The 21,900-nt window shown below is 40.3% G+C and overlaps 1 long non-coding RNA gene across 1 annotated transcript in view; it reads right to left on the bottom strand.

Moving 5' to 3' along the window:
* LOC149471952 (uncharacterized) overlaps positions 1–21,900 on the bottom strand; it is a 102,023-nt gene that overhangs the window by 64,392 nt on the left and 15,731 nt on the right. The window lies entirely within an intron of this gene.

The following is a 21,900-nucleotide window of genomic DNA, read 5'->3' as shown; positions in this document are numbered from 1 at the left end:
ATGCCTTTGTTGCTGAGGAGGGCCTTGGCTTGTGCTTGGGAGCACTCCCTTGGGATAGTCCTTATGCGTTGCTGATGGCCTGGTAGTCTGTGCCTGTCTATGGGGAGAAGCTATACCCTTGTCCACTGGGCTTGTTGAAGCCTGTACTGGAGAAACTTTGTGTTTCGTATCCCTATTTATTATGCTGTGCTGTTACTATGGTTCTCCTGCTTTTCCGCTGGATTTGTTACACTGTGTGTGGGTTTTTTGTTTTCTTTTTCTATACTGCGCAGAGATCAACTCAAGATGAACCTCCAGCCTTGGCTGGGTGATGACTCTTTTACATCCCGTCCGTTGGCGGCATCTCCTTTATGGACCTGGTATACCCGTGCCTTATCTTAACCACTAATTTTTTTTATTGTTCATGACTCCAATTGGTTGTTGACCATGTTTGGTTTAGGGATTCAAGTGCACCTGAGTTGGATTGGTTGCGCAGGGAGGGGGTTTGTTTTGTATATGTGGGTTTTAGTTTTTTTTGGTTGAAGGAATGTGTTTTATGTACTCTCTCTAGGATGCACCTTTCTGTGATCGCATACTATTGTGGGCATCAATTGCTTGTGTACCCTGTTGATGTTGGTCTGGGGGGACTGGCTGTCAATGGCCAGCAGAGCAAAATATTTGGCCCTTTCCCTATATGGCTCCGCTGACCTTACTTTCATGGAATGTTTGAGGCCTGAATTCCAAAATTAAAAGATCTCTAGTCTTTAACTTCCTTAAAGCATACCACCCTTATGTCTGTATTTTTCAAGAGACACATCTTACTGGGAGTTCTCAGTCTTCCAAAGCTCTGGGTGGGCCATTATAATCATTCTACCTACTCTAACTATGCTTGTGGGTAGAGATGAGCGAATCGAACTTGGTGAAGTGGAATTCGTTTCGAATATTAGGAAAAATTCGATTCGCACCGAATCCGAATATTAGCAAACTTCGGATGCGCGAATCGAATTTTTCCCGATCGGCCGATTTTCATCCCTTCTACAGCCGGCAAAAAGTGTCCCTGCAGAGAGCTCCGCTATTTCTGACAGTTCTCTGACAGTTCCTTCACATTTACAACGGTTGAAACATTGTATCTATTTGTTTCCATTTAGGATACAGATGTTTTTATTCGGAAACAAATAGATACAATGTTTCAACCGCTGTAAATGTGAAGGAACTGTCAGAGAACTGTCAGAAATAGCGGAGCTCTCTGCAGATACACTTTTTGCTGTACTGGAATTCTTCTTCTTTTCATTCTTCTTCTTTTCATTCTTCTTTTCATTCTTCTTCTTCTTCTTTTCATTCTTCTTTTCATTCTTCTTTTCATTCTTCTTCTTCTTCTTTTCATTCTTCTTTTCATTCTTCTTCTCATTCTTTTCATTCTTCTTCTTTTCATTCTTCTTTTCATTCTTCTTTTCATTCTTCTTTTCATTCTTCTCATTCTTCTTCTTCTTTTCATTCTTCTTCTTCTTCGTCGTGCCCCGTGACTGCCCAAATGAGTGAAGTGTGCGGTGATTCTAAGATCGACGGCACTCATCTGCATGTCATACTGACAGTATTATTTCTCTTCCCCAGCAGACTCCAAGGGCATTTAAATTAAAGGTACAGTGTTCTGCACTAATATAAAGGCTCTCTGAAGCCTAGAAACCCTTTTAATAAGTTAAATTCGCAGCAAATAAATTCGCATCGAATCGAATTTCTTCCGCAAATTTGACGAATCAGCCGAATCTAATTTTTGAATAATTCGCTCATCTCTACTTGTGGGGTTAGCATACTTATCCGTAAAACCCTTTCATTTGCTCTGCTGAACTTACACCTGGACCCCGAGGGCAAGTTTGTAATACTTCATGCGGTTGTTGACTCTGTACCCATTGTGGTGGTAGGCTTATATATTCCCCCTCCACCTTCAGTGGCCTCAATCACTAAGGTGATCCAAATGTTCTCTACCTTTTTCCTCTCCAGATATAATCCTGGCTGGGGACTTTAATATGACCCGTGCCTGCTGATGGATAAATTGACTGCAGACTCGGCCACAGATTCCTCGCTCTCTCGGTGGGCCTCTGTGTTTGGACTCACAGATGTCTGGAGATGGAAATATCCTCATCTTAGGAATTTTACTTGCCACTCAGCCACTTATACTGCTATGTCACATATAGATCTCGTTTAGATCAGTGACCCTGTTCTGATCAGAGTAAGGGATGTATCTATCCTCCCTAGGGGTATTTCGGACCATGCCGTGCTGGTTTTTTTTTTTTTTAAGTCCACAAACGTGCAACTATAACGAAAAAACCCATAAGTGTTCACAAAAAAAGTGCAAGTGCAAAACACCACACAAAAAAGTGCACTTAGGGGTGTGCTTTGTCCTACCCCCGAAGGGGTTGGACCACTACCCTGATCCCCCGGGGCACGAAGCTCCTGACAGGGACAAGGTTCCCATTTGATCCTCCTGACCAAAAGGCCTGGTGGACCACCGTTCCTTGTGTCCAGCCGAAGCCGGACACCCAGTACTTGGTCAGGGGGCTCTCCTGAAGAGAAAACCGCCTAGGGACAGGGGAGGAAGGAACCAAAAGGCCACACATCCTCCCCCTAGACTTCAGGGCAGGCCCAAGGACCCACACCCTCCATCCTGTGAGCAAAACACACACATAAGTAAAGAAAAAAAGTGACAATACGTGGGAGTGTATAAATTAAATAAATAGAAAATAAAAAAGTGGTCATGCCAAATAGTGCACAGACCAGGCCCTGAGGCCTGTAGCAAAAATTGCCCTGATCCTAGCCATAAGGCCTGGTCCTAAGGGCGCTGTGCAGAAAAAGTTGAAAACACAGTGACCATGTGCCATCTTCACACAGTGGGGTCCCACACCCAGGTGTTACTAGTGGCACCCCTGAGGCGACTTCTCAGGGGGCACTGATTTGCGGACTCTCTGCCTTCCCGACCCCTGGCCAGACAAGGTAGATCCGTCCAAATCAGGAGGAACTGGGTCTTTCTGGTCTCCTCGGGGGAATTACTCCCAGGCCCCAGCTACGTGTGGGCGTCCCGGTTTCTGTCCCCCCGGTACTAGCCGTCCAGACCCCCATCATACCAGTGAGGGTACTATACAACAGTCATCCCCGCAAAGCTAGAATGACCGGAAGCACCCCCACTGGACACTGATAAGAACAGATACTACACTTGCTCTTAGCCAAAAGGCCGATCGCTGTTGCTACGGTTAACTGTTTCTGTGGCTCCTATGGATAGGTTGTGATGCCTTTCTGATCTCTGATGAGAGGGTCAAACCGCTTATGGAGACCGCCCTTAGGACCTATTGGGAGGGTGAACCTCCACTGCGGATATGTGCCGCTGGCTGGAAGGCCTTTAAACTGTACATCAATGGACAATATCAATCTGCTATCGACTCTGCTCATCAGAGCGCTATGGCCGAGCTGGAGCAGACTGAGGCTCAGGTTGGAGAACTGGAGGCTCAGTACTTGGCTTCCAGAGATGATGGGCTCCGCTGTGATCTGCAGGGGGCATTGCGTGAAGTCGCACTTCTTTGAGTTTTGGCAGCTAAGAAACACTTGCTACATCAATCTCAACGTGTTTTTCAACAGGGTGAGCAGACTGAACGTCTTCTGGCATGGCTTTCTAGGGAGCAGGTGTCCTCTAATTCTATTGCCAATATCAGAGATGCGAATGAATGACTGGTGTCTGATCCTAGAGAAATTAATTCTTGATTTTGTTTCCTTTTATGTGGAGCTGTATTCTTCTAGAGTTGCTCACTTGGCTGCCAATCTTTGGGCCTTTCTGGAGTCTGTTCAGTTTCCAGTACTCTCTGAGGAGGCCTGTCGGGGACTTGAAACTCTGCTCACTCTTAAGGAAATTCAGGCTGCCATTGTATCCCTGCAGACTGATAATACCCCCTGGGGATGATGGGCTACCAGCCAAATTTTTTCAACACCTGCTAGACTGCATGAAGTGCTGAACGTTTTGCTGCTTACCTCCTCCTTACCACCTTCTATGTTGAGAGCCATTATAGTTGTTGTGCCCAAACCAGGAAAGGACTCTTACAGGCCCATTTCACTTTTAAATGTTGATGCCAAGATGCTTACTAAAGCCCTAGCCTCCCTTCTTAATAAGGTGATCCTCTCCTTGGTACATAGGGATCAGAGAGGATTTATGCCAGGTAAGAGTACTGACATTAACTTGTGGAGGTTGCTCACTATAATTTCTCACACTGCGGGGTGGGAGGGGTCAGGGGTGGTGGCCTCACTTGACGCATGGAAAGCTTTCAACTCAGTGGAGTGGGAGTACTTGTTGTTGGTGATGAGTAAATTTGGTTTTGGACCTACATTTATATCCTGGCTGCGACTGCTTTACTGGGTTCTTATAGCTAGAGTTCACACCGATGGTATTTTATCCTCCTCGTTTCCCCTTCACCGAGGAACTAGACAGGGTTTCCCCCTCTACCCAGCCCTTTTTGCCCTAGCCATAGAGCACCTGGCAATAATGCTGAGGAGATCTCCTGCAGTTCAGGGTCTTTCAATATCTCCATTGATGGAGAAAGTGTTTTTATATGCGGATGATACTCTCCTGTACCTAAACGATACCCACCGGTCCTTGGCAGCTGCCTTGGACATTATAGACCTTTTTAGTTTGTTCTCAGGAATTAAGATAAATTGGGATAAGTCAGTGTTGTTTCCTTTGACCCGGGGGGGGGGGCGCCCCTGGTGAATTTACCTGCCCCCCTTACCTGGGTGACTCAGTTAAAATATTCTTGGATATATGTACAGACAGACCTGAAATTGTACCTAGAGTATAATTTATACCCAATTTTTCAGCAATTTCTGCAGAGTTGCTCTGCCTGGAAAACACTCCCTTTAACTCATTTGGGCAGAGTTAATTTGGTTAAAATTACTTTTCTCCCTAAATTTTTATATGTTTTAAGACATGCCCCTGCCCCTAATGCTTTTTTTTCTTAAATTGGACCAAGCCATCACTTCCTTCATTTCCTCTGTTCCAAGAGTGGCTAGATCTACTTTGCAGCTCCCTCTGACTGAGGGAGGACTTTCTCTGCCGTGTTTTAAGAAATATTATTGGGCGGCGGTCTTGGTATTTGTGAGATGGTGGTTTGCCCAAGATCAATCAAATACTGAGGTGAACTTAGAGTAGGCGCTCCTCGGGTCTTATTCAGAATTTATTAATCTGAATTACAGAGGCCCACGCTTAGATGAAACCTACGCTTAGAATCTGGATACAGGTTAACACACTTATAATAGCATAAAGAGAGCGCTCATCAAATAAAATGTATAAAGCAGCTAAAACACTTGAGGGAATCACAACAGCCTCATGTTCTGACAAATAAAAGTATAGTGCAGCGCTAAAAAGGATCAACATAAAAAAGTTTGTTCAAAAAAGTTTGTGCACAGATATAAATATATATACTGTAGATGTGCAAAACCAATCAGGTAATCCCACAGCTGTAAATATTTCAAACGGCTTGTGACAGAGGGTATGGCAGAAGTGCGCACTCACCGACCATGATACTACACTATTGGTACTTCCTTCTCTTTTGCCCCAACTCGAGGGGCTGTTAGAAACATATATACTGTTTACTACACTCGACATCCAGAAGGGGAGCCCTTATTCAGGCGATACACCCACACCCTCCAGGAGTCCAGGATTGCTTGATGACTACTTTACCATGAGGGACTCTGCACCCAACATGACTATGTCCTGATTGATGGATATTATATGCGCATTCCCTATGCGCGGTCGGTGAGTGCGCATTTTTGCCATACCCTCTGTCACAAGCTGTTTGAAATATTTACAGCTGTGGGATTACCTGATTGGTTTTGCACATCTATATAGGTTACCACACTTCTTAGTGCACCCCAACTGTCTCCCTTCATACTCCACTCTGGGGCAGTCCATCCCTTGCTCTCCTGCAGACAGTATCGGACCTACAGCTTTGGGCCTGTTATGATATTCGGACCTTGGGACATGTTATGCTGGAAGGACATCTTCTCTCCTTTATGGAGCTGAAGCATCATTTTTGCCTTCCTCCCTGGATGTACTTCAGATATCTACAGCTGAGACGCCCTAAATGCCATCTAAAAGTGGGGACTTTTATACATATGGTATGGTCCTGCTCCCTACTCCAGACCTTTTGGTGGGTAGTGGTGGCTGATGTGGACGGGATTAGTGGACTCCATTTAGAAGTGGACCCCTTGATCTTATTGCTGGGTGTAACCGATAACCTATCTACCACCACCCATATCAAACTGTTTGATTTTTATGCTTATTATGCAAGGAAAATTTTATTGTCTAACTGGAAATTTCCGGAGCTTCCTACAGTTTCGGCCTGGCATTCCATGATCAACGCCGTTTTGCCTATGTACAAACTGACCTACATGGGACGTAATTGCCCTAAAAAGTTTAGCAAAATTTGGTTGTCCTTGGTGGAAGCAAGACACCTTACTCTGCGACATTTTATTTGAGTGCTCTCTTCCCCTTGATTGCTTGGTCACCTCCCATCCCTGGTACCCCCCTGAGTGAGTCTCCCTGGATGTACACTCTTTACTTGGTCTACCCTATCGCTGTTCATTTCTGCCTGCTGTTTATTTTTTTTTATTTTTCTACTTCTATATTTCCTCCTACTGTCTAAGTTTCCCCCTTCCTCCTCTCTCTCCCCTCCCTCTTTTTCCCCCCTCCCCCCACCAGACTGTATTGTATTACTATGTAATGTGCTATTTTTTGGTTCTTTGCGACCTGCTGTTGACTGTTTGAAGTAAGCAATTGTTGGTTGATGCTTCTGTTGTGATACTCATGTTTCTCTGTTTTTGTAGTAATGTAATTGTGATTCACATGTATCATGGTTTATTATTTCAATAAACATTCCTTCTGTTAAAAAAAAAAATATTCCATGGTCAACTGTTAATGGTATTATAACAAAGTGGAAGCCATTGGGAACAATAACAAACTCAGCCACAAACTGGTAGGCTACATGAAATGGCAGAGCAGCGCAGAAGTCGGCAGCTGTCTGCAGAGTCAATAGTTACAGATCTCAAAACTTCATGTGGCCCTCAGATAAGCACAACAACAGTACGTAGAGAGCTTCATGGAATGGGTTTCCATGGCCAAGCAGCTGCATCCAAGCCTTACATCACCAAGTGAAATGCAAAGCGTCAGATGCAGTGGTGTAAAGCACGCCGACTGTAGAGCAGTGGAGACATGTTCTCTGGAGTGGCGAATCACACTTCTCTGTCTGGCAATCCGATGGATGTGTCTGGGTTTGGATGTTGCCAGGAGAACGGTACGTGCCTGGCTGCATTGTGCCAAGTGTAAAGTTTGGTGGAGGGAGATTATGGTGTGGGGTTGTTCTTTAGGGGTTGGGCTTGGCCCCTTAGTTCCAGTGAAGGCAACTCTTAAGGCATCAGCATACAGTAACAAGACATTTTGGACAATTTCATGCTCCCAACTTTGTGGGAACAATTTGGAGATTGCCCCTTACTATTCCAACATGACTGCTCACCAGTGCACAACGCAAGGTCCATAAAGACATGGATGAGCGATTTTGGGGTGGAGGAACTTGACTGGCCTCCACAGAGTCCTGACTTCAACCCAATAGAACACCTTTGGGATGAATTAGAGTGGACACTGTGAGCCAGGCCTTCTCATCTGATATCAGTGCCTGACCTCATAAATGCGCGTCTGGAAGAATGGCCAAACATTCCCATAGATACACTCCTAAACCTTGTGGACAGCCTTCCCAGAAGAGTTGAAGATGTTATAGCTGCAAAGGGTGGGCAAACTCAATATTGAACCCTATCGACTAAGACTGGGATGCCATTAAAGTTCATATTTAAAAAATCTGTAGATCCAGAGATACAGTATAGGCAGTCAAATTTATATGTCAATCTTGATTTTCCCTATAAACCTTTACCTTATCCCACCTGACCCTCCTTTATTGTTTCTTTAATGTGAGGGTACCCTTACTGACCAAATCGTCCAGGTACAATTCACAGAGGATTCAACAAATCCTGTTTTAAGTTCGGTAAACTTAAACTTGGTTATGAATTCCAATTAATCTTAGGTGAGGTGAAAGCTGATATTAAGCTCTGGCTATTTTAAGATTTAATAGGCAAATTATAGTTGAAAAAGCAGGGGAACCTGGGTACTGCTATGAGCCTCATGTACCAATGTACCAAAAATGTTTAAATATCGTGCAGCGGGGAGAGAATCTTTTCATGGCACTTTATGGGCAACATAGCAATATAATATGCTTGGGGGACACCTTAAAGCTCTACATGGTGTTATAGAACAATACAATTTTCACTGACAGTGTCAGTGAACGCATATTCTCAGATATTTGCCTGGAAATTTTTCTTTTTTTTTAGCATTAATTTGGCTTACATATAGTGTCAGCAAACCAACCGATTCATTGCAGTTTGAAAAACAATATTTCAGACAGAGTTTACAGCAACACATGCTTTAAGAAGAAGTAATAGGCCTGATTTTACCAACAGATAGGAATTGGCCAGTAGTTCAGTGAGGTTGTACCTTTTTTTGCACATGGAAAACTGCCCTGCTGCTGGCCAAATTCTATCAAATACTCATTAACATTGAAGATGATACAGCAGTATAAAGTGACCAGCAGCAGGGCATTTTTAATGAGAGAGAATTGGTCAAAATGTACCAGAGAGGCAGATACTGTACAGACAAGCATTTAACTACAACAATCAAGGGCGAATAGAAATACTGCAGAAGATACAGCAGTGTGTGAAATTGCTCAGCAGTATTGCAGTTTTAATCAGGGGTAATAAGCCCAACCTGTGTAGTTTGTTTTTTACTATTAGGAAGGGAGGAATAATAAGAACTGAAAAAAGGGAGGTCATAGAGGGGGAGGGGGGGGGGTTTGGGTTATGGTCATGGGTTTGGAAAATTTGTAATAAACTGTAGATGATTATGTATTAAAATGTTGTTGGGTTTTGTAAGATGTAATTAATAAAACATAATTTAAAAAAAGGATGGGAAGGTGAATGTGCCCTATAAAGTTTAAGGTAGTTTGACATGGTTTTTTTTTTATTTCAAACTATGAAGCTGCATGCCGCAAACAAAAGGTACCTCCAAGAACAGATCAGAAACAAGTGAGTGCTACCCCCCAAACCTTTTAAAAATGCCCTATCAACATAAAATAAAAATCAAAACACCCCAAAAAGAAGTGAAAAGATATAATTTTTATAATAGCTGCATCAAGAAAATTTGGAACATCACTGCAGCAGTCATACACCATGAACACAGTAGCACCAATTTGGGTTGGAGCCAATTTAACTAGTATGTTTTGTTATCTGATAGAAAACTGTAGTACTTAAAAAAGACCCATTTATAAGGATTTCGGATTCTTTCCATTGGATTATACTAGCTTTTTTTTTTGTACTGCAGATAAACTAAGAGGAGAAACTAGGGGAATTCCCATTAACTGTTTAGGTTCCATGTACACGGAACATTTAGAAACCACTTCTGAATAATGGAAACTGCGGAAAACATAGGTTAGAAAACGTCTGTTTAGCCGCGTTTATGCATGTTTGCGTTTAGAAGCGTTTTTTTAAAGATAACCTCAGGAGACCTTCCAAAATGCCAAGAATGCACTGAAAAACCATAAAAAATTAACTATTTCAGACATTTTGAGAGGAATAGAGCGAGCAGAAGTAGGGAGAGCAGTATGTTGGGATTACCTGGCTTTTCTGGTTGTATTCCCTATGGATCCCATCATGAGCATAGACATACTCCTAAACCTTCCCAGAATGTGGCACTTTCTACCATGTTTTTCCTTCATGCAAAACATTAAACTGACTGCTCTGGTGTACTGGGTCCATTTGAATACATGGAAAACACTTTGCATGCATTTCTGAGGATGAAAAAAGGCTCTGGACAGCATCTGGATATGGAACAGTTAAAAAACGCTTCTAAACGCAAACGCTTATAAACGTGGTTAGCTGCGTTTAAGCACATTTACACACGTTTACAAGCGTTTGGAGTTTGAAACCTGTAAAATCTACGCCTGAACGTTTGGTGCGTTCAAAAAAAGACTGTAAACTCAACTGCCTGTAAACGACTGTAAACGGCATAGTGTACATGGACACATAGGAAAACATTAGGTTCAGGGGCTGCTGAAAAAAACACAGAAAAGCTCCTGAACGTGAGTTTATCAGCTGCAGTGTACATGAACCCTAAGGATCCCAGCACAAGAAGGTATTAATAGATTGTGCTGATAAAATTGACAGCACATATGAAGGAGTGCTGCTGAACTCTGCAGTTTACACCAAAACTAAATCACAGTTTAACATGGTAAACTGTTTCCTGAACAGAATGTTATCTATATGACAATTATCCAAAGTTAAAGAAAACTGGAGGGGGGACTGAAAGGAAGCACATATTCATATCAGGAACTATAGGAATTGATGTTTAAAATTTTAAGAATCTCTGGCCTGGAAATAATAAAGTTGAAGATCCAGAAAAGTAGTTTCTCAGCAGTGGCCATAAACTGAAGTACAAACTGCTATATCAGCATTTTTCAAGCTGCATTTATTGTTAGCAATAAATATAAGCAGACAAAAATGTGAAATTAAACAGATTAAACCATATAAAAATATCTTAGCCCTGTGGTGTATGGATTCTTCTCCTCCCAGCAAATTTAAGACATTATATGAATAGGAAGTCATTGAAGTTTCTTATTTGAGAATCCCAAGCCAAGTTAATTTGGCAGCTGCTCCAGATCCCAGGATAAAGAAATTTCCCCTTAAAGCATACTGTATGTCAGGGTAAAATAATATAACATATTCAGCACATCTTTGCAGTACATGCACATTTCTCCCTGTTTTGTTCTTTTAAAGACCCTGTAAGTACAGATTAAGTACAGAGGGCAGGGCCATGTGATGCTATTATACATGCTGGTGGAATCCGGTGATGCCCATCGTTTGTTATATGCTTGTGATTGTCTACTTATTGTAAGCACATTACCATATTAAAAGCCCTTGGTCTTAACATGCTGCACTATGGTGGCCCCTTCTTGTTTAGCTCCTCTGTGCTGAGCACACTTATACAGGATCATATCCAGATGGAGTGGTGTGTCTGAATATTTTGTGTTGTGGAACAGCAAGACGCTTCTTGATCTTTATGTGGGATCAATGTCTCTGGTAAGGAGTTGGGTGGGTGGTGTGATTTCCTGGCACCCTCTATTCCTGCAGTACTGAATGCTCTCCATCTTATACTTTGAAGTGTTTCTTCTTTTCCTTTGGGATTTTCCATCTTTATTTTGGACTGTTCACCAAAATATTTATTCATCCGGACATTTTGAACATGTGATTGCTTTATTCATTTTCAACTTTGTTTGCAATATTGAATAATATATTTTTATTTATGGTTGTTCATTTAACTTGTGTCCATATGTACACTTGTCCGTCTGTATGCATATACACTTTTTTAATGTTTTTTTAAGAATGGAGTGCTGGGTTATATCACATACATCTTTTAAGTTTGCATGTTTTTGAAATATTTAGGCATCTAGCTTAATATTGTCCATACACACATTTGTCCTTCTGCACAGATATACACTCTTCTAGGTTTATTTTTTATTTTTTTTGAAAGTTGCGTATGGTTTTTGGGCGCAACCTTATTTTTTATTTTATCTTTATATTTATTTAGGTTATTGCATATATTGAGCTCACATTATCAATTTTCTCTATAATAAGATGGTTTGATATAGTTATATTATATTGCACGTTGGAATTTTTAAGAGACAGCACACCCATTTGTTGAAGTACAAATTAATAGCTACTGCCAGAAATCCACTTACCTCCTAATTTCCTGACACCACATGCCTTATTTTACACTAAAATGGCAAGAAATATTGTCAGGCTTGCTCATTTGTCTGTTAAACTACTGAATCCCTCCCACTCTTTTCATCTCCACAATAACGAGACTAATTCTTCTGTAGTCTTCAAGGACTCCTTTTGGTAAGACAGGAAGTGTGCACAGGGTACAAGCTCTAAATTTCTAACACAATCAATGGGATTGTTTTGCATTTCTTGAATTAAAATAAGAAAATGCTTTCAATGGTATATTTAGCAGACCAAAAGGAAGCAAAAAAAGGACTGCTAAACAAACACTGCTATAATATTATTAGCATTGGAACACCTTCATTTTGCACTTTTAGGTGGAGCTGTAGGGGAACTGTTAACACAGCTACTGATCTTAGGGTCAATTTAGTTAAATGTAGGAGTTTTTTTAGCTTTCCTTCACATGCATAGTTATTGCATAGGTGGTTAATGGTTCACAATAAAAATATTAGGATATATAATTATCACAAGTTAAATTTTTCACAAAATTGCTGCGTAGGTCGGGGTAATTTTATCACAATAAATATATATATATAATTATTACAAGCCTTTTTTCATAAATCACTATATTATATTAAAAGAGGTGTATACTCCAGAGAGAGATATCATATTACCCCTGTACAAATCCTTAGTAATACCTCATCTGGAATATGCAGTTCAGTTTTGGGCACCAATTCACAAAAAGAACATTGGGGAACTGGAGAAAGTACAGAGAAGGGCAACCAAACTGATAAGAGGCATGGAGGAGCTCAGCTATGAGGAAAGATTAGAGGGACTGAATTTATTCTCTCTTGAGAAGAGGAGAATAAGGGGGGATATGATCAACATGTATAAATACATCAGTGGTTCATATAGTGAACTCGGTGTAGTTATTCACCCTGAGGTCATCACAGAGTACAAGGGGGCACTCTTTACGTCTGGAGGAAAATAAATTTAATCTCCAAACATGGAAAGGTTTCTTCACAGTGAGAGCTGTGAAAATGTGGAATAGACTCCCTCAAGAGTTGGTTCTGGCCAGCACAGTGGATTGCTTCAAAAAAGGCCTGGATTCTTTCTTAGATACACAGAATATAACTGGATACTAACATTTATAGGTAAAGTCAAAGGCAGACTGACAACTTATGGGGCCCCCGGGCAATAGGGGATCATGGGGCCCCTGTGTCCTTGCCCAAACTCAAAAAAGCCTATGAAAAAGGTACCAGGGGCATCTCATGTGGCTCCGTACTGACCCCAGGCCCTCAGGCAGTGGGCGAGTTTCCAATCGGTCAGTCCACCCCTGGGTAAAGTTGATCCCGGGAGTTGCCTCTCGGGGGATCAATAAGGAATTTATTTCCCAGCAGGAGCAAATTGGATTGAGCTTTGCTGGGGTTTTTTTGCCTTCCTCTTTTGTCTTTTGTCTTTTTTCAGCCAGACTAACTATGTAACTATGTGATAAATTGGCACTCTTTCCCCATATCAAAAGGCTCAATTTCTTCTATTCTCAATAGACACGATTAGCTGTCAGGATTATTTTTTTTAAAGGAGCAACCTTTTTAGTTTTGTCCATTCTGACAAATATGAGGTATATGATCTCATTGTTATTCCACTGGAAATTTTGCTTCCCTTAAAGAAACAAAGGTGTTACTGACATATAAATTCCACCTGGCATGCACAGTAAAACAACACTTAGGGATCTGTTCATAAATGTTTTCAGTTAAGATGCACAAATTTGGATTTAACTGGAAAAAATTGTGAATCCTGGGTGAAAAGTTGTGTGACACTTGTGTGAAACACTTTAAGCAATATATTTATAAAGGTTATCTAAACTCCCACAATAAACATTTCTTATGTACTCTCTTTTGTTCTGGTCAATATAGCATTAATAACATTTTGTTATATTTTTTCAATAAGTACAAAAAAACCAAGTTGATCATGCCACAGATTCATCATGATCATTGATCATTTCCTGTGCTGTCTACCTGTCCTGCACTCTTAATAGTCACATTGTTCCCAGCTGTCTCTGGGCTACAGAACACCTGCCCCCTAGGTTATGAAGTAGAGAAAAATAAGTGTTCTGTAGTCCAGCCCTATGATGACTTTGTTGTTCCTCCACAGATGTAGTACAGTGAGCATTGCCAACCTAGGACAGGTAGTGTGTTTGTGACAAAATCACCAGGTGACTCTAACACACTAGGAGGAGCATTCATACATACATACATAAAACATAAAACACACACAGACACATAATAGAATGCAACACAATATATGCAAGTATAAAACACACTACATGCACAATATTTACAATATTTGTACACAAAAATAAATATCTTAAACAGAAATTCAAGGAAATTCTGCATTTCAAATATTAATACAGTCTGCCACTGCTTAAAGTGGTAGTAAAGTCCTTTTTAAAAAAAATTAATGCCTGCAGGCCTTTAATACAGCTTACCTGTAGGTACAGTAAATATCTCCTATATTTGCTCAGTTATTAATTTAGTAGCAGCCGGTGATGTCACATTGAGAGAGCTGAGCCACGCCCATTCATGCATGGGATTGATGTCACCACAGCTCAGCCATTCAAGCAGCTGGAGTCTGTGTACCTGGAAGCAAGATCTGGTGAAGATGGAAGCCCTGGCACCGGTGACAGCACTTTGCTGGAGGGCTTCAATTCAAGATAAGTATGTCGTAATGTGCTAGTATGCAATGCATACTAGCACATTATCCCATTACCCTGCAGGGGCACAAGGTTTTTTTTGTGCAGTTTATTACTGCTTTAAAGCCTAAGTTTATGTCGAACTTTTTTTTTACAAATACAGCACAAGGGATGGTACTTACATTTCATTCAAAGTGTCCCTTGTGCTGGTACTGGCTGCCATAGTTGAAATCCTCTGCCCTCCTCCCATATCTAGCAGCCATAATCTTCCTGTGTTGCAGGGGTAAATAGAGAGAAGGGACTTGTCAAAGTCACTAATCAAGAGTGATGACTATGCCCACCCTTTCCACCCCCTTCCCTATTTGTAGAAGCTGTACTTTAGCTTCCATTAATGAAAAACCATCTATAAATGGAGCATGGGTGAATTAATTATAGGTCCCTCTCCTCCGTTTATACACACTTTTCATCCATGTCCTCCAGTTACAGCTGAACACTGAAATTATGTGATACCTATTGCTTCTAGGCTCTTAATAGGTAGGGGGGGAGGGGTCTCCCTCCACTCTTCTGGCAGCACCTGCCATGCTCCTTCCAAGCCCAGAGGTGGGGTCATTGGGATCAGCTTTGAAAACATGGCGGAGGTGTACATGGGGACAGGGCAAATGTACAGGGGCTGCATGAAAGCAATTGGGGCAGCTATTCAACCACCTGAACATTTCCATCTGACAGCATGTCAGAATCATACACACACATAAAAACTCCACACTGCTGACAATGTATGGCATACATTAGTGGCAACGAAAGGGTTAAACTATGACCTTGTCACCTAGTCCTCTCCTTAAGAGAAAGATAGCATATCAAATATTTATCAGAAAAAAAAATTCTAAATGCCAACTGCATAATGATACAGAAGAGCTATCTTATGTTATTTACCAGGTTTATGTTGGATAGTAAATATAAAGGGCTGCAGTGTTAAACAACACCTGGTTACTTTGTGATTTTTATCTGTCACGGAGTTAAGCCACAGACATGGACGGTGATCTGTTAGCGGTACAAACTCCTTTCCCAAAAAGTAGTATCTTAAAGACTCCAAGGCCCACTTTATAGCCAGACATTCTTTCTCCAAGACAGCATATCTAGTCTCTCTGGGAAACTATTTACTGCTTATATAAAGCACTGGGTGCTTGTTTCCATCAAATTCCTTACTTAGAACGACTCCTAAACCAATTTCAGAAGCATCTTTTTGAACAATGAAAGGCTAGGAAAAATGTGGACTTTTCGGAATAGGATGACTAAAGAGAATTTCTTTAAACTTAGTTAAACATTGTTCAAATTCTGTACTGTACTGTATATAATACTTGATTGCTTTTTGCTTTTTTGATGTGGTGCTGCAATTTTGGAAAAAGAGAAAAAAAAAAAAAAACTTTCTGTAGTATCTGACTAGACTTAGAAAAAAACAAGCGTCTTTTTTCGTGGCAAGGGTCTTAGAGTGTGTAAGCACTCTAATCAAGATATATTTCAGGTATTTAATATGACCAAATGCAAATGCACACTTTGAGGAGTTGAAAGTGAGCCCTGAGAATTTAACACAGGACAGGGATGTCATCCAAATGTTGCATATGTTCTTCCCAAGTGGAACTGAACACTACCACATCTTTAAGATATACAGTAGCATACCATACATGCCCAGGGGCGGACTGACCATTTGGAAACTCGGGCACTGCCCGAGGGCCCGGGGTCAGTAGGGGGCCCCATGAGATGCCCCTGGTACCTTTTTCATAGGCTTTTTTTAGTTTGGGCAAGGACACAGGGGCCCCATGATCCCCTATTGCCAGGGGGCCCCATGAGTTGTCAGTCTGCCCCTGTACATGCCCCTCCAAAAGATCATTCATTAAGTGCTGAAATCTTGCTGGTATCCTTTGAATTCCTATTGGCATATTAACACAATGCCAGAAAGCGTTCTCTGTACTGAATAGGTCTTTTCTTTAGACTTGAATTTGCCAATGTATTTTTGTTAAATCCAAACCACAAATTAATTTTCCTACTCGATCAAGTATACCATCACCTATGGACATCATGTAGGTAGCAAACTTGGAAACTATATGGAACTTACAAACATCTGTGTATTTTTCCTGATTTTATTAACCAGTAAAATTGGTAAACACCTTTCACTGTGTAAGAGTTCTATAAAACCATGTTTCAACATTTTATCAACCTCTTGGTCAACTACATTTTATGCTTTTCAGGAATGGTCTCTATGGTCTGTCTGGTTTACTTGTGCAATTTCCCCAGCTGTATTTTCTCTATAGGTTTCTCAACCACCACCAGTCTATGATAAGCCTCAGCCTCAGCCTCCATGTTTGGATCACATTCTTTAATAACCATAGGAAATGTTTTTTCAACTATTTATCCACATTCTCAGCTTCACATGCTATACAGTTTTGTAGCATCATGGGATGTTTGCCCATGATGTACAAAAGGGCAGGGGAGGCACTTGATTTGAATTGTACAGTCTTACTTGATTTCTTGTTAGTTTTGTGCTTACTTGGGGCTATAAAGCTTTTGATGTTGCCAGCCTGGTAATATGTGACCTTTAGTCTTGGTGGACAGGATCATTTAGTAAAATCTTCCAATGATTGGCAAAAATTCTTTCCATACTATTTAGAATGAACTGGATCGATGCAGATTCGTCATTGGATTTGGTGGTGTCTGTTTTCTTGCCCTTGAGTAGGTATTTAGCATATGCCACCTCGATAAGATAGGGCTGATAACATTTTTGAAGAAATTTATTTTTGAGTATTTTACTTTGTTCTGTGTAGTCTGTATCTAGTGAACAATGTCTACATAGTCACTGAAATTGGCTGTTGGGAATGTTCTTTTTCCACCTAGGATGATGGCAACTGTTGGCATTAACATATGCATTTCCAGCAATGCTCTTAAAATGGTTTTTGGAAATAATGGCCAATCTTTGTGGCTTATTCCTAGATCTAGAAAGATTAAAGAATGTGTATCTATCACAAAAGTAAAAGATAGACGGAAATCATTATTGAAATAAATGGTAAAAATATTTTTATATTAATTTATGCCAACAGTTACACAGTATACACTCAGATGGAGGCACCCTCTTTGTGTTTCTTTGTTTTATATGTGTACTAGGTTATTAAAGACCTGTTTTTATGGTAGTTGACACCTTTTTCTTGTGATCATTACATCACCAAATTTTCTTTTTCTGGTATTTATCCTGTTGCACTTGTGGGGTTTCAGTAGCTCCCTAGTTTGTTATAACATCCATAGCAACTTTTTCAAATGCATTGCCAACCATAGAGATAACTTTTGGTACTGACCCATTAAATAAAGGCAGAGAGCACCGCTGAAAGCTAAGAATTTGCGATAGTGTTTTATCTCTACCCATATAATCTGCTATAAACAAGCCCTGGTACATTTACCTTTCCAAATCATTCTCAGAGAAGGTGCCGTTTTTACAAGGTACTGAGGTTTGCTTTTTTATTTTAATCTTCTTTTTCCACTTTTTGTCTTTTTGTGTTTAACAACACCTTGAAAAGTTTATTTTTCAAAAGGAAAGAGTTGACATAGTAACTCATCAGTTTTCTGTTTCAGAGCTTGCATTCGGGTGGTAACTTTAGCACTCTGTCCTGTTGCTTCATCAAGTAACTTTATAAATCCTGGAAAATTTCTATTTCTATAAATCCTAGAAAAGACACCCAATAAGGCAGTTTACCAACAATAGCAATCTTTATTGTGTCTGATCGATCTCTCAAATCAGTGGTGATCTGTGTAATAAGGCAAAGTTTTGAATAACCATGAACACATTTGATGAACATGTGGCCTATGTTCCAAAACTTCTCAAGCAAGTTGTTTTTCAGTAGAGTCTGTTGATTATCATTGTCTATCAGTAGAAGAACAGCTTGTAATTTATTTTGCCTGATGTAGCAACAGAACTGGGTTTTTGGCCTTGCCTGCAAAAATGGGAAATATGGACAACTTTCCCACATTTAAATCAAACTTTCCAGTCTGTGCCAGTCTTCTTCTGGTCTGCTTAGTAGAAACAGGGTTAAAAGACCTTAACACCTGTTTTGACACCGTAGCCCAAGCTCTGTTCATTTGTCTTAACTGCTAGTTTAATCAACTTATAGCAGCTTTTTCAGGTTTTCACAGGCTTCATGGGGTCCATCTGCAGCAATATTGCAATAACAATAGAATCTTTTTCAAAATGCCTCTGAGTTGATGTCATGCTGCCTCAATATGGCCCATTACAGTATCATGATTGGCAGTATCTGCAATATTCAGGGGGCAAATACTTTGGTTTCTTCCCAGTCAGATTTCGAGCCAGGCATATTAGCCATTGGCCTTGTGGTCTATTACTGAAATTATCCACAGGCTCAAAAGTAGCAAAGTAAGATTTAATATCATCTTTTGCAGTAAGTTTGAATATTTTAAAGTGTCTCACAACTAGAGGCTTCAATAGTTATACTTGTGTTTGTCAATGTTTTAAGCAGAAATTCCTGTTGCTTTTTTGTTGCTGATGTGTCATTGCCACCTCTGATGTTGGCAACTTTGCTCATGCTACCTCCTTTCTAGTTAAAGGTGGAGTTATATGCAAGTTGCCATTCGTTATGTTTTTTAAATCTTCCTACTTCCTTTTGGAATGAGTATCAATTGTTGCAAAACCACTAATTTAAGCAAGGCTACTATATTATTAGGTAGTTCCATGGGTACAGGTTAGGAATTTAAGGGAGCAGTTCAGGCTTCACATCAGGTTAACAGGTAATACTTTTTTTAGTAGAGGGGGTGTAATAACAGTCTCGATGGCAGAAATGTTGTTAGTTAAACATAGCTGAAGCATCATTTTTTCTTCCTCAGCAGACACTGTCCCTGGTTTGACAATATCCCTGTTGCTAGCAGATTCTGTCCTTGCACAGCAAAGTTCTGTGAGGTGTGGCAAAAAGTTTTACTTGCCTTACAGATGCTTTTGAAGTAGCTCTAGCAGTATGCTACTGCATACTCTAGGTTCAGTATCCAGCCCCAGCCATGATAGATCCCACTTCTGACACCATATGCAATAGGCTTCTTTAAATGGATGCAAGCTGAAGCAGTAACATCATGTTCATTCATTTTGCAAAGCAAGAATCAAACCACCATGGCTCTCCTCCTACATCCTGGGAGGAACATTTACATATACATAAAATGTCAAAAAGAATGAACTCTTAATAGAATGCAACACAATATGTACAATATTTACAATATGCATATTCACTGAAAAGTATAAAAAAAAATCCTCTGCTACTTTTTTATTAGCAGACACCCAAACACAAGTTAACCTTTCCAGTTTTGGTATTAGAAATCAAAGCTATTTGAATGTTAAGAGCTTAATTATCCTGTCATGTGAGGAGAAAGAAGGACAGAAGAAAGGAATGAAATGTGAAATTTTAATGGTCAGCATAGGAAAAAGAAAATCCAAACAGCACAGGGTTATAACAGGAGGAGCACTTTCTTGGGTTGAATTAATACAGGTAAATAGGCTATTCACTTTGCTAGGGAAGTTGCACTGTGCATGGGAATTTGCCCCAGCACTTAGTGAATGCAGTAATGTTTCATTTGCAAAGATTTGCCCATAGTTCAAAAATAAGCTCACGGATACCTTCAGTCTATGAAAGCTTCCTATGAAACATAATAAATATCCAAAGTGGGGAACAGAAGAGTTGTTCATTGGGCAAAGTCTAAACAAAATACTGGTCTTGGAAGGTTAAGATGCTAAAGCAACAGAACACTGGTGAAGCAAAACCATAAGGGTTCTTAAGGGCAAAACATAAGCCATGGTCCTGTAGGTCCTACTCAGTATTAGAACACTCAACTCACACAATATAACATTCTTATGAGTGCTACAGTCTGTCACTCAGTGTCACAAGAGGCAAATAAGAAAGTGAAAAAGGAGGAGAAACTGGCTTTCAGGTGTCAAGGCTCCACTAGCTGTAGTTATAATTACATCCCCTGTAGCTTTCCACAAAAGAAGGATTTAAAGCCCAACTGAATTTTCAATATAAATTAGCTAACAGCATTCCAGGTACATGAAAAAAGGTGTGCAACAATTCAGGCTACAGTCACTCATAATTATATCTGTGCTAGGAGCAGTCGCTGGCAGAAATCAGTAGATTCTTGCCGGCAGCTTGCCAGTCGCTGATGTTGAGTGCATGCAAATGGCTTATTTACTAAAAGCAAATACTTTTAATTTAATTATTTATGTCAGATACTTATATAGCACTGTTCATTTATGCAGCGCTTTACATATATATTGTACATTTATATCAGCCCCTAAGCCTCAAGGCGCGTACAATTTAAGGTCCCTAATTTACATTCATACATACATATACTAGGGCCAATTTAGATAGGATCCAATTAACCTACCAGCATGTCTTTGGAGTGTCTGTTCACTTTGCAAGGGAAGTTGCATTATGCAAGGGAATTTTCCCCAGAGCTTAGTGAATGTGATGAAGATTTCCCAATCACATGCAAGGAGAATTAAAAAGAAAAACATGTTTGCTTGCACATGATTGGATGATGGAAGTCAACAGAGCATAATCTCAATCACTAAGCCCTAGGGAATATTACTGTGCAAAGTTCAACTTACATTGCAAAGTGAACAGTCTATTTGTCTTTAGTAAATAAACCCCACTGTGTGCAAACAGCTGCAGCTGTCATCGGCAGCTGTCAGATTTGTGCTCCATATAAATCAATGGTGAAAAACACTGTTGTTGGCACGTTAACCACTCATCTGAGCAAATCTCTTAAAGAGTGTCGCACTTCACTAACCTGTGTATGAATCAATCCTACTGTCTGAACTCAATTTTCCAAAATTATACATATAAATAAAGTGATACTGGAGTTACATCAAATAATTATACATAAGTGTGCAATAAAAGTTCCTTCAACAGTCCATAAAACCACTTAAAAACTACTTCCCATAAGAAATATCCTTCAGCTATGTTATCAATTATTCCAAACATCTTTTGTGCCCAAAAAATTATATTCAAATGTGGTGACAGATCCCCTCCACCAGGTATGCTCTCACCTGGTTTATATGACCAAACCACTAGGTAAGCCTAGTGGTTTTGTCATTTAAACCAGGTAAGAGTATAGCTGGTGGAGGGGATCTGTCACCACATTTCGATATCATTTTTTGGGCACAAGAAATTTTAGAATAATCGATAACATAACTGAAGGATATTTCTGACTTCTGCAGAGAGATCACTGCTTCTACACAGTCCTTCAATGTAGCATTCTGATAGGAGACAAGTTTTTTCCACTCAGGGTGTGGCTGCTTTCTTAACTAAAGGATCTTTATTACTTTAAATACTTTCATT

The sequence above is a fragment of the Staurois parvus genome, unplaced genomic scaffold (assembly GCF_062004578.1).
Source record: "Staurois parvus isolate SC_StPar_1 unplaced genomic scaffold, SC_StPar_1.0 ptg000025l, whole genome shotgun sequence".
NCBI classification, from domain to species: Eukaryota; Metazoa; Chordata; class Amphibia; order Anura; family Ranidae; genus Staurois; species Staurois parvus.
Note: the sequence above shows the minus strand (reverse complement) of the source record. Positions and strands in the feature narration are given on the sequence as shown.